The 13,417-nt window shown below is 38.6% G+C and overlaps 1 pseudogene; it reads right to left on the bottom strand.

The window, feature by feature from the left end:
* Nucleotides 1–27: 27 nt before the first annotated feature.
* Nucleotides 28–5,228, bottom strand: LOC127163752 (B-cell receptor CD22-like; annotated as a pseudogene).
* Nucleotides 5,229–13,417: the final 8,189 nt, after the last annotated feature.

Genomic DNA, 13,417 nt, shown 5'->3' with positions numbered 1-13,417 from the left:
ACTTTAAATCTTTGACTGACCAGTTTGTTTACCTGAACAGTAAATTACTAATAATCAAATTAATATTCTCACCAGAGCATTATTTCTGTTTGTCAGCCACCTGCTTCCCCTTTAAAGACAATGATTTGACACAATTACAACCAGTTACAACTTATTTAATGTTTGTTTAGACATGTGGTCAACTTACCAAATCAGCATTGTGATGATAAGCACAGCTCCACAAATCACTCCAGCAGATATGTACAAAATCACCAGATGTCCTACAACAGAGACAAATGAGTACAACACCTAGGGGGTGACCACCTCTCCCGCTTTGCGTTGTACCGCACAGCATTTTCACCCCTTGTCCTGCACCTCACATATTGAGAAAATGTCCTGCATTTTCACCAGTCTGTTGATTTTTAACGATCATATTAAGAAAACATCCATGCGCTCTTTTTCCTTTTTAAGAAAGCTTTGTATTTACTCTTTTTTCAACAGTTCTATTCTTTTTAATAGTTTGTTTGAGGCAGTTTCTATGGCGTTATTTTAAGGACAATGTCTAGAGCACATTATGGTGGATTCTCTTTCCTCTCATAAAAAAAGACACGCTCTAGCTCGCATATACGCGCTCAGAAAAACAGATCAGCGCATGTGACAACGGATGTAACCAGCATTTACATAGCATAACAGTAGAAAATGTATCAGTCTCAGACGTGTCCCGCATTGTCCCGCAAAATCACATCTATGTCCCCAACAGCCCTATTTCCAGGTGGTCACCCTAAAAACACCTGAACACACTAGAGTAAATGAGCTGCTCTACCTTTAACAGTGACAGTAACAGCATCTGATCTCAGAGATCCATGTTGATTGTGAGCCTCACAGTAGAAGCGTCCACTCTGTAGTGCACTGAAACTCTGTCCAGATCCAACAGCTGAGGATTCATCCTCCTTAAACCAGCTGTAGTTCAGAGCAGGTGGGTTTGAATCACAGATCAGAGTCACTGAATCACCTTCCACTATTTCAGCAGATTCATTTATGGACACTGAGACATCTGTAAAAGGATACAAAATAAATCCTTAAATCAACTCATTCAAACAAAATCTCTTTTTTTCTTTGTTCTTTTGAAGAACTAATGAATCTGTACTCACACATGACATTGAGATAAACAGCAGGAGAGATGTAAGTGTGTCCATGTAGAGCACAGCTATATCTGCCTGCATCCTCTCTTCTGACTGACTGCAGCAGGAGTTCATTGTTTCTGTCTCTTCTCTCAGTTAATGGCTGTGAGTTTCTGTACCAGATGAATGTTGCTCTGTCAGTCAGAGTGCAGCTGCTTTTACATGTCAGACGGACTGAATCTCCTTCTGTCACTCTCTCAGGAGACTCCACCTGAAGATCTGAACACAACACACACTTTATATCTAGTGCTGCAGTCAGCTTAATGCACAGAACAAGACCTCATGAAAGTTACCTGTGATATTAAGACTTACTCCGGATTTACCAATCCACTTCTTATCAGGTTTATCAGTGGTGAATCTGAAATAGTACATGTGTGAATCCTTCTGTCTCACGTGACTCAGTCTAATGGTGCAGTTCTGCTGTTTATCTCCCAGATACTGAAGCCTCGGATTGTATTCAGGATCCTCAGACAGATCTGGAAACTCCTCATGTTTCTCTTTTTTATCTTTTGTATTGGTCCAGAACACATTCCTGATTTGATATCCAGTAGGGTATGTATAAGTGCAGCTCATTATCACTGATGAATTCATTAGTGCACAGATGTGTGAATGACTGTAAGTCACACCCCAATCAGCACTAGAAACCCCTGAAACACAGAATTCATACTGAACAATAGTTATTTATTTACTTTGTTATTGCTCTTTATGTACGTTGTTGTTTTTCACCAACATTAACTTTAGTTTTTGATCTTCTGATTATAGAACTACAGCTTAAGCAGACCTTGAGTATATTTTTGCACTTACACAATATACCAAGGAGACTTTACCAATCTTGTGTATAAATACAAAATATATAAGTAGAGATTGTTCTTACGAATTGGAGTACCTGACAGTCAAAGGTAGACCGGGTTATCTACCATGTGAACATACTGTTGTTATACTCACAGCCAAACCCAATATCCAACATAGCTTTAGGTTGCCTGCTAATGTTGCTGCCCTTAGGTGATCTGACTCAGGCTCCCCAAAACACATTGTTGTGGGGCCCTCTTAGCCTCTGGGCACATTATCCTGCTGAAAGAGGGCACAGCTACCAGGGAATACCATTTCCATGAAAGGGTGCACATGGTCTGCAACAATGCTTAGGTAGTTGGTATCAAAGTAACATTCCACCGGGCTTGCTTTCTTCCCTTCGTGCATCCCAGTGCCATGTGTTCCCCTGGTAAGTTATGCACACGCACCCGGCCATCCACATGATGTAAAAGAAAACATGATTCATCCGACCAGTCCACCTTCTTCCATTGCTCCGTGCTCCAGTTCTGATGCTCACATGCCCACTGTTGGCGCTTTTGGCAGTAGACAGGGGTCAGCATGAGCACCCTGACTGATCTCTGGCTATGCAGCCCCATATGCAACGAACTGTGATGCACTGTGTATTCTGACACATTTCCATCAGAACCAGCATTAATATAGATGCAAGTTTAATCAAAAACAAAATGTCAAAATCCAGTTAGTTCTTGTATCCTATGATATTATACTTGTAAAACCTGTAACTCGTGTTTCCTTAAACGTTTAAACACAAGCTTTATCCATAAATTACAAAAGACGATAAGGCAGTAAGAAAACTGTTTCTCCCTTGTTTCCTGTCTGCACCATCTCCATATCACGTAACAACAAGTGCGTAGCAGTTAAAAAGCGGAACAGAAATATCCATCAGAAAACATAATAAATAATATTGAAATATATACACAGGAAATATCAAAAGTGTCTCTCATAGAAAGTTACAAAAATGATACTTTAAGTTATTACATGCAAATCAACATATTATTTACACTATAAATATTGACACCTGTTGCACCAGCTAAAACTACGACCAAGCGCAATGGCTGCAATGGCTACAACTACTAATATAAAACTGAATTGCTCAAGACATCATAACAAGTGAAGCCACTGTGTATAATTTCATTAACGAAATGTTTCCTAATGTCCGCGTTTTTGTGTCTGAGGTCTCCCTGCACATTCCCATGACATTTTTTCTTGCTATCGAGTTTATGTACAGTGAATCTCTTTCCTGAGGTAAATGTGAATTTACATGACAATTGTGCATTTTAGCCTTTTGACATCTTTCTGTGGCTGAAAAACCACATTTATAAATTGTAGAGTTTGTGATAGAATTTGAAAGCTGATACTTTATTTCTGATTAAAAAGTAAGAACAAAACTTACTGCGATTATTGGATGGCAGGAACGCTGCAAATGATGAGACGAATTAAAGACGTTAAGTATTTCCAAGCATTTATAATGTCCCAGCAAGATGTCGAATAGAAATATTAAGGGAATACCTTAAGACAGTTATATACCGTTATCAGCATGGTAAAGTAGATAATACAGTGTTAGCCGTAGTTTCTTTTTTGCTTTCACTTTTATAATTCTTGCGCAAAGTTTGTGTGTTGCTTGCATGTGTTGTTTGACCCCTCCCTATAATAATTGTTTATAGGCCACATTATCCTACCCGAAAAGACCATAAACGTTACAGTTGGCTTCTGCAATTAGTAATTAAAAATGAATCATGTCTGAGCAAATCATGACTTTTCACTTTACGCCTACCTTTGACTAGGCGTCTCAGACGTAGCACTACGCCGAGATGGTGCAACGGGGGAAAAAACTATGCACGACTTGAAGCGCATTTTACGTCCAGGCTAGTCTTACAACCGTGCGTACGTCCAGCTGGTGCAACGGGCCCAGGTCTGTGAACAGAGCCATGAAGAAAGGCAGCAGGGAGGCAAAAGGGGCCTACAAGAGAAGAATTTGAAGACCACTTCACAACAACAATGACGCACGGCTGGTGTGGCAAGGCATCCAGCATGTCGCCAATTATAAGACTAGCAACTGAATGACTGTTAATGGTGATGGCTCTCTAGAGGAGCAACTAAATTGTTTCTTTTGCTAGCATTTGAGATGAAAGCACCAAAGACAATCAAGACACCTCAACTAGCCTCCACCCTCATGGTGTAGGAGCATGTTGCGAGGCGTATGCTCAGAGCTGTGAAACCAAAAAAGACAACGGCCCTGATGGTGTGACAGGAAGGGTGTTGAAATTATGTGCAGACCAGCCTTCTGAGGTTTTTACTAAAACCTTCAACCAATCTATGTCTAAAACCAACTTCCAACTTGCCAGAAGCCTGCCATAATCATTCCACTGCCTAAAAATACCTTCACCAGTAGCCTCAGTGATCATCAAATCACACTTACACTGGCCATCATGCAGAGTTTTTAGAGGCTGGTTCTACAGTATGCTAAAGGTTGTCTCCAACTCACCTTTGATCCCTCCCAGTTCAGCTGCAGGGGATGCCATCATCACATGGCAGGGGTAACACGTTTAACATCAAGGGAGCTATTTGAGTGTGCTGTTTATAGACTTATAGACAGATTGGTCACCAAACTTGCTGACTTAGAATTGTCACAATGTCACAAAGGGTCATCGGTACAGCTCATGAGAACACTGACTTCCCACTGCCTTCCCTGGAGGACTTATTCAGCTTTTTTCCCTTAGAAATGCAGTAAACATTTTGAAAAACCCTGGACAAGACCGTGGACAACATCGATCTAACCTGCTGCCTTCGGGTAAATGCATCAGGTCCATTGTATCATAGACAAACATATCACTGCCATTGTATCATCATTTTTCTCCCAGAACAAGAAACCACACACTGTCAAATACTGACTTCCCCTTGGTTGAAATTAATGGCATCCTCCAAACAGCTGGCCTCCCTAGAAATCATCACCATTCTACCCACTAGTGACAGCCCTAGTTATAGGTATTTGTATTGTTGTTTTTGTTATGTGTTATTTTTGCTATATGTTGTTGTACTCTGTTCAGTGACAATAAAGGAACTGAACTGAATAGATGTTTAATAAAGCACAATATAGAATCTTAAAAAAAAGTGTTGCTAAAGCAGACTCACCGTGAATCATGATTAGAAAGACCAAAGGAAGAGGAGGAGCCATTCTGACTGACATCTCCATAGCAACACCTACAACAAACATACAGTGGATTGTTTCAGCATTCATGATTCTTTAATTGTGTGTCCTTTAATTGTATATTCTGACATTCTTTAATTGTATTTTGTTGTATTTAAAAAAAAAAAAAAAAAAAAAAAAAAAAAAAAAAACAAAGTAGTTTACCGCCTATAGACCACTTCCGCCTAAATCCACATCTAGAACAAAAATTTACAGATAATGTACTCCTGTCATCCAATGTTCATGTATTTTTTCTTCAGCCGTCAAGAAATTATGTTTTTTGAGTTAAACATTTCAGGATTTTTCTCCCTATAATGGACTGATATGGTTCCCCCGATTTTGAACTTCCAAAACGCAGTTTAAATGCGGCTTCGAACGATCCCAAATGCGGTTGTAAACGATCCCAGCCGAGGAAGAAGGGTTTGGTTATTTTAATTAAAAAAAAAAAAAAATACAATTTAAATATGTTCTGGAAGTGGGCTTCTCGCATTGATGCATGACAAATTAAGTTTTACTTTAAATACCTGTGCACTGTGTCATGTTGCTATACGTATGAAGACTACCATCTAAGCAAAGAACAACCCAAAAAGAGAACGCCGCTCTAGTTCTACTTCTTAATTGACACAGAAAACAATGAAAGGTATTAGTGATCAACATACAAAACCACTGCTAAAGAAAAACAAATATTTTTGTTATCAGACTTTTGACTTTAAACCTTATAGTTACTAAGATACGGCCCTATAACAACTATCACCAACCAATTTCCAATACATAAGATATTTGACAAAATGGTTATAAAATCATGCACTTACCCATTTCACCAACACTAATGACAAGTGAAATGAAATGCTCCTGTTGTATTTTCAAACGGGAATATCTAAATGTGATCAATTGCTTACAGCTGGCATTGTCAAGAAACGTGTCTGAGAGACAAAGAAAAAAATGGCTTGAATAACTATAATCTGCATTTGCAGACCAGCCATCCTGGTTTGAGAACTGCTGAAACCAAGATTGTGAAACACTGGAAGGTACTGCATTGGGAGTACCTGCAATATCCTGTGCATTTACTAAACCTAAATTCATTCCCAGATTTCCAAAATAAATCAATGAAACAAACAAAGAACTTAAAACATGCTAATGAAGCAGAATTGATTCATCTGAAGTTTTTATCATAGGACTACGCATACGTTTTTTTATTCTGTCAGTGGCCTTGTTCTCGTATGCATCACACATCTCTAAATATGGCCATGAATACAGTTTTCTCTGTAGTGAGCTAGGTGTGAAAAAAAAAAAAAAATCACAAAATCATGTGACCTTCATGAGAGGTGGAGAAACACCAAGTGATGTCACACCAGGGAGGAAGAGGAAATCAGTCAGAAACGTATGCTACTGTATCGCAGTTATATTAGGCTCGATTGAGATGTGCCTCGCCCAAAGGCAAGAGTAGGCGGCTGCAGTGAGGGGAGGAGTGAAATAAGTGCAGTCAAGACGGACAGTTCCGACCTCTCGAAGTAGAACAGATACCTACGAGATCAAAGGCGGATATCACGTTATCACACTCACGTGCTGTTGCTGATAAACATGATACAATTTCAGCTCTGTTATTTTTATATGAAAATAAATATGATGAACAAGACACTCAAAGTGCTTGCTATTTAATTCCATATGAAAGGCGTATTTATCATCCATTTTTACTTCAATGCAAACATGTATTTTAGATTTTTATAGAAATATGACAACAATCACATCTCATGCAGAGATCGCACATAGTGTTTGGGAAAATTCATGCATAATTTAAAGACATAACCACATGATATTAGATTAAAAAATAAAACATTTTAAAAAAAAAATGACAACATCATGGTTGTCTGAACCAATGAGCATTAAGCTGTTTCATCAGTCAGTCGTTTCCCATCATGCTTTTGGTCATCGCAGTCGGTGGAAAGCTACAGGTGAACTGCTCAATCTGACACAGCCGCCTCGCCGACGCGAGAGTTTTTTGGCACACATCACCATTACATCAGAGCAAGGCGGACGTAACTCGGACACATTTCTTACCGGCATGCATCTCACGGTGATCACCGGTGATCGGTTCTGCGCAGATTTTGCTATTCTCAAACGAGCCTATTGTAAACTCACCACGGTGATGTCAATGAGATTTATACAATAACCAGTGACAACTACAAAATCCACCACTGACCACCACAGTATTACATTAAAGACTGTATAATACCCAAGACAGTTCACTTATAAATCCCGCCTTCTAAATAAAACAGCCAATCAGCAGTTGGTAAAGTCATTGGTCTGCAAATGTGCATTGGCTGGATTGCTACAGGTTAATAAAGACAACTCAAAATTGCGAGGAAAGCGTTTTTAAAAAGCCTTTTCACTTGCCGCAGTATCGCTTGGAGTGGGAAATTGAAAACACGGAGCGGAGCTGCAGCAGCCGATTACATTGATCCAGTCTGTGAATCGGTTATTCACTCGTGAAGTGGCATCTGTTGGAACTGTTTTCATTGTTGAAGAAGAAATATGAACTAACCACAAGTTGAAACTTAAGTTATTAGACTGTATACTAAAGACTTGTTTACTGAAATGTGCAGAACAACAGCAACATTACAAGTTTAATAGTGTGTAGTATTAATGAATGACAGAAACGTGTACAATTGAGCAGCTACAGCCTGCCTTTAACGCAAAACATGAGCAATATACTGATACATAAGGTTAAAAACAATAAAAATATAAATTAATTAGGCTTGATATAAAGTGCAAACAAAAACACACTTAAGTGATTACACACTTTTGCATTAGTTCATTAGTCAATTCACTTCTACTTCTATTTTAACCCATATGATCAACAAATTACACTCTTAAAAATAAAGGTGCTTTAAAGGTTCTTCACAGCGATGCCATAGAAGAACCATTTTTGGTTCCACAAAGAACAATTCAGTCAAAGGTTCTTTAAAGAACCATCTCTTTCTTACCTTTTTATAATCTGAAGAACCTTCTTTCGCCACAAAGAACCTTTTGTGAAACAGAAAGGTTCTTCAGATGTTAAAGGTTCTTTATGGAATCATTTAGACAAAAATCGTGAAGCACCTTTATTTTTAAGAGTGTACTTCAGCCATATGATGTCATGACACTCCTGTCAATCATTCAGGTCTCTGCCCACAAATAGATTTGTAAAAGCTGTAAAATGTTGCTGTATGTCCACAAAACTACATCCTCTTCTTCTTTTTAGGCTAAATTAGAAAAAGAAAGAAAGAAAGAACAAAAGAAAATGAAAGTGGAAACATTAAAAATGAAATATTTAAATAAAACCATCAAGAACATTAGTCATGCAGAAAGGATAATGGATTGTGTTTTGGCTCTATGTAGCAGGTGTTCTTACTTACCGAAATGTTTTCATACACAGAAGAGTTCAGTTCGGGTTCACAGGTTTTGGAGCCATGTTGATCAGCCTTCATGAATGAAGAGATGGTATATTCAGCACTATGTTATTTAAATGTCCATATACTTATTATCAGAGAGTTTAGTCTTTTGAAATCCTCAGCTACAATACTTGCCATTACATTCTCATACACAGAATCTTCAGTCATCTTAACATTGCAAGTCTATAAATAATTCAATAGATAGAGTCACAACTACATTCAGACTTTCAATTCTTGAGTGGTCAGTTTATTTACGTGATGAGTAAACTATTGATAACCAAATAATTTTTTCTCACCTGAGACTTCTCGGCACGATTTCTGTTTTTACTCCATGTGCATCTCCTTTAAAGACAATGACTGATACAATTAGAGCCAGTCAGAACTGTTTGATGTTTAATACGTAGTTCTGTCAGGACCACTATTGTCAAAATGATAGACACTTAGCATACAGTTTGGTTTGCCGGTATGGTTCTGTCCTGGGCAAAAACTCCCTGCCCATCCATGCAGCCTGTCATGAATTAGTAGGGAGAGCAGCAATAATAACCCCCAGAACAGAACAAAGCAGATATCATTAATGTACTTAATGATATTTAAGTATAAGACATTATTCAGATAAAAGGAGTCTGATTCAATGAGGAATATCAGAATCCAAGTCCTGACTGTGACAAAATGTGGGGATGGAGGAGGGTGTTTTGCTCCTGATCAAGTGAAAAAGCTGCCGAATATTACTGAATAGGGCTTATATAGGAATGCCGTGATAGGTGTTGCATTCTTATAGGTAGATGTGATCAGCTGAGAGTCAGCTGATGCGAGCTTGACTCACGTGACCTGCCAGAACTAATGCCATACGCTTAATTTATGATTTTGAAACAATGACATTTTTCTAAAGAGTGGAGTGTTTTTTGAATGTGATGCATCTATACGGTTCCCTTTTAATACATTTCAATCACATTGCGTTTGCCATGCGAAGGGGAAACTCAGCTGATTTGTTAATGTTCATGTATCTGCATAAACTAATGGCATTTCAGCCCACTAAAATGAGCAGGGCTGACTGGCTGAATGCCATTCCATTAGAGTTTTTCTCCTTAAGTGCTACGTCTCCTTGCTGATTTAGAAAAATAAGAAAAAGAAGTATCTTGGCATGATGAGCACTCAGGATGAGCACTCAAACTATGTGCATCTTTGCCCACCCATAGCCCTGGGATGGTAAGCCACGGCCGTCTATCATTCTTAGCCCTGCAGAGCCACTTCAGCCCTAGTGGCCTAGCCTTCTTCCCTGTTGGTAGTTAGGACTATTTTTGTATGAGAACTGCAGGCTCATAGCCTGGGCCTCACTAATTCTAGGTTAATTGTGCCCTACTGTTGTTATTGGATATTGTTCCCCATAGCGTGGTAAACCATATCGAAAGAGAAAGTTCGGTAACAATTTACAATACGGGTGCACAACTATGCATTAATTCATGCTTAACTAATGCAGAGATACAGAACTATTAACTAATTGTTAAGTAATATGTCATTCTGGTTATGGATTTAGAATTAGTTAGTCAAGTGCCTAAACAAATAAAGTCATAACATAATGATATCTTTGCAAATCATTAGCTAATGATTAATTAAAGCAGACAAGTGGAAGTTGAAATGCATGGCTCCAACTCATTGAGGTACATGCCTACCAATTCTATATCCATAATATTTGTGCACACGTATTGTAAAGTGTTACCAAACGTTCCAGTTACTATTGTAACCTCGATTCCCTGAGACAACAGGAATGAGCATTGCGTACCCAGCCATGCTACAAGCTGATAAATGTTGATTTTGCCACTTATCAATCAAAAGAATCTAATGGAATGGCACTCAGCGCTCATTTATATGTGACCCTGGACAACAAAACCAGTCATATCAGGGTTTCTGCAGGTTTTTTGAGGGTAAATTTAAGACTGTTTTAAGACCTTTAAGACCAACTAAGGAAAACAACCAAAATAACAAACAAACAAACAAACAAAAAAACAAAAAACAAAGGGAAAACAATACATCAATATGTTCTCTAAGTATAGTTCAGATTTTACTTTCACTTAACAGCAACTCAAAGTCTAGCAATTGTTTGTTTTTGTTTTGTTTTAAAATCTGATCTGTGATGCGACTGTCGTTCGGAACACTGCATTGAGCAGCCGCGCTCAGTTTTAATTGTATTGTCTGTTGTCTAACTAAACTAAATGACTTATTACTATAAAAACAAAACAAAACAAAACAAAAAAAAAAAAACGTTCTTCTTCAGGTGACTGACAGATGATGATCTTTACGTAATATCCTAATGATTTTTGGCATAAAAGAAAAATTGATCATTTTGACCCATACAATGTATTGTTGGCTATTGCTACAAGTATACCCGTGCTACTTATGACTGGTTTTGTGGTCCAGGGTCACATATGGGCAAAAAGCCCTGAAATGCCATTTGTTCATGCAGCTACAAAAATATTAACAAATCAGGCTTCAGAATTCGGAGAAAATTAAGTTTCTCAATACTGTGGTAAATGCAATGCTCTTCCGAGAGCCAAGAACCAAAGGTTATGTTAGTAACTTCAGTAATGATGTGAGCTTTAGTCTTCTATATTCATTACCTGAGGGAGTAGCTGTCAGTGTGGAAAGACACCATCATGAAGTCTCACTGAATTTACAACCTTCTCATTCATATACACACTACATAGTACCACACACACACTTACCAAATGAGCAACATCATGATGAAAACTGCAGCTCCACAAACCACTCCAATGGATATGTACAATATCACCAGACGTCCTACAACAGACACAGAAGAGTAAAACACCTGAACACATTCAATTGCTTCACTTTAGAAAGAGTCAAGGAAGTAAATGAGCTGCTCTACCTTTAACAGTAACAGTAACAGCATCTGATCTCTGAGATCCATGTTGATTGTGAGCCTCACAGTAGAAGCGTCCACTCTGTAGTGCACTGAAACTCTGTCCAGATCCAACAGCTGAGGTTTGATTCTCCTTAAACCAGCTGAAGTTCAGAGCAGGTGGGTTTGAATCACTGCTCAGAGTAACTGAATCTCCCTCCAGTATTTTACCAGATGGACTGATGGACACTGAGACATCTGTAAAAGGATACAAATTAAATCCTCAAATGACATTTTTTTTTTCTTTTAAAGGACTAATGAATCTGTACTCACACATGACATTGAGATAAACAGCAGGGGAGATGTAAGTGTGTCCATGTAGAGCACAGCTATATCTGCCTGCATCCTCTCTTCTGACTGACTGCAGCAGGAGTTCATTGTTTCTGTCTCTTCTCTCAGTTAATGGCTGTGAGTTTCTGTACCAGATGAATGTTGCTCTGTCAGTCAGAGTGCAGCTGCTTTTACATGTCAGACGGACTGAATCTCCCTCTGTCACTCTCTCAGGAGACTCCACCTGAAGATCTGAACACAACACACACATTATATCTAGTCCTGCTGTCATTACCTCATTATTATTCAACATAATGCACAGAAGAAGAGTGAAACCTCATGAAAGTCACCTGTGACAGTAAGACTCACTGGACCACCAAGCCATTTTATATCAGGTTTATCAGTTATGAATCTGAAATAGTACATGTGTGAATCTTTCTGTGTCACATGATTCAGTCTGATGGTGCAGTTCTGCTTTTTATCTCCCAGATACTGAAGCCTCTGACTGTATTCAGGATCATCAGACAGATCTGAAAACTCATTTTCATCATTTCTAACTGTTGTTTTGGTCCAGAACACTTTCTCGATCTGACATTCAGCAGGGTATGTAAAACTGCAGCTGATTATCACTGTTGAGTTCTTTAGCGCACAGATGTGTTTAGGGCCGTAGTGCACATCCTCCGTCACACTATACGTTCCTAAAAATCAGTGAATTGATCTCATGGAAAGTTTACTTTTAAAGGTCACTTTCTGTATAGGTACATAAATGAAAGTCTTTGATATGAAAACTTATTGAATGTCATCACTGTTGTAGTCTCGCAGAGCCAGACCTTCAGACTGACAGCAGAAGGTCTGGGAACTTTGGCCGCTTTGAATGACTAAGGCCCGCCCAAGAGGCCATATGACTGACAAGTACAGCAACCAATCACATTTCATTTTGTGCCGCGTCATGTTTAGGGGCATGGAGATGTCGCCACAATAACAAAACTCTGGGACATATTTTAAAGATTATATGCCGCAAACTTTACATTTTTCACATACTTTTAAAAATCCAACGTTTAGTTGATCCTAATAAGCGCTAGTCATCACAGTTGTAAACACAACAGCTTTCTTCTTTCGTGAGTGAGTTTTTGTTTCCAGGCGAAACGTTAAAGAACAGGACACACACGTCTCCCGGAAATCCTGTATAATCCAACCAATCCGATGACAACTTCGAAACTCCTGAAGTGTTTCCAGCAAAGTGTGCCTTATACAGCGGGTTAAATCAACCTCAATAACATCATATTTAGCCCCTGAAATATGAATTTACCAGGCAAACCCTGACAAAAAATGTGTATTTTATCTCCCAGAATGCAATTTTTAAAGGGGGACCCCCAAAAAACATGATTGGTCTAGTTTTGAATGGAAATTTGGCGTTTTTTGTCGTGAAAACCTGGCAACCCTGGATTTATGCATCAGTGGGCATGACGTCTGATGCTAAGACTATCACTGTTGCTACTCAAGAGAAAATATACAGTTTATTGAACATGTTTTTGTAACAATTTCCCCTGACCCTTGTCCTGAGAACATAATGTATGCATTCAATCTACCATCATTACATTGTTAAATTTTCTGCACCATATTA

Source organism: Labeo rohita, chromosome 1, assembly GCF_022985175.1.
Source record: "Labeo rohita strain BAU-BD-2019 chromosome 1, IGBB_LRoh.1.0, whole genome shotgun sequence".
Taxonomy (NCBI): domain Eukaryota; kingdom Metazoa; phylum Chordata; class Actinopteri; order Cypriniformes; family Cyprinidae; genus Labeo; species Labeo rohita.
The sequence above is the reverse complement of the archived record's forward strand: the minus strand, read 5'-3'. Positions and strand labels throughout refer to the sequence as shown.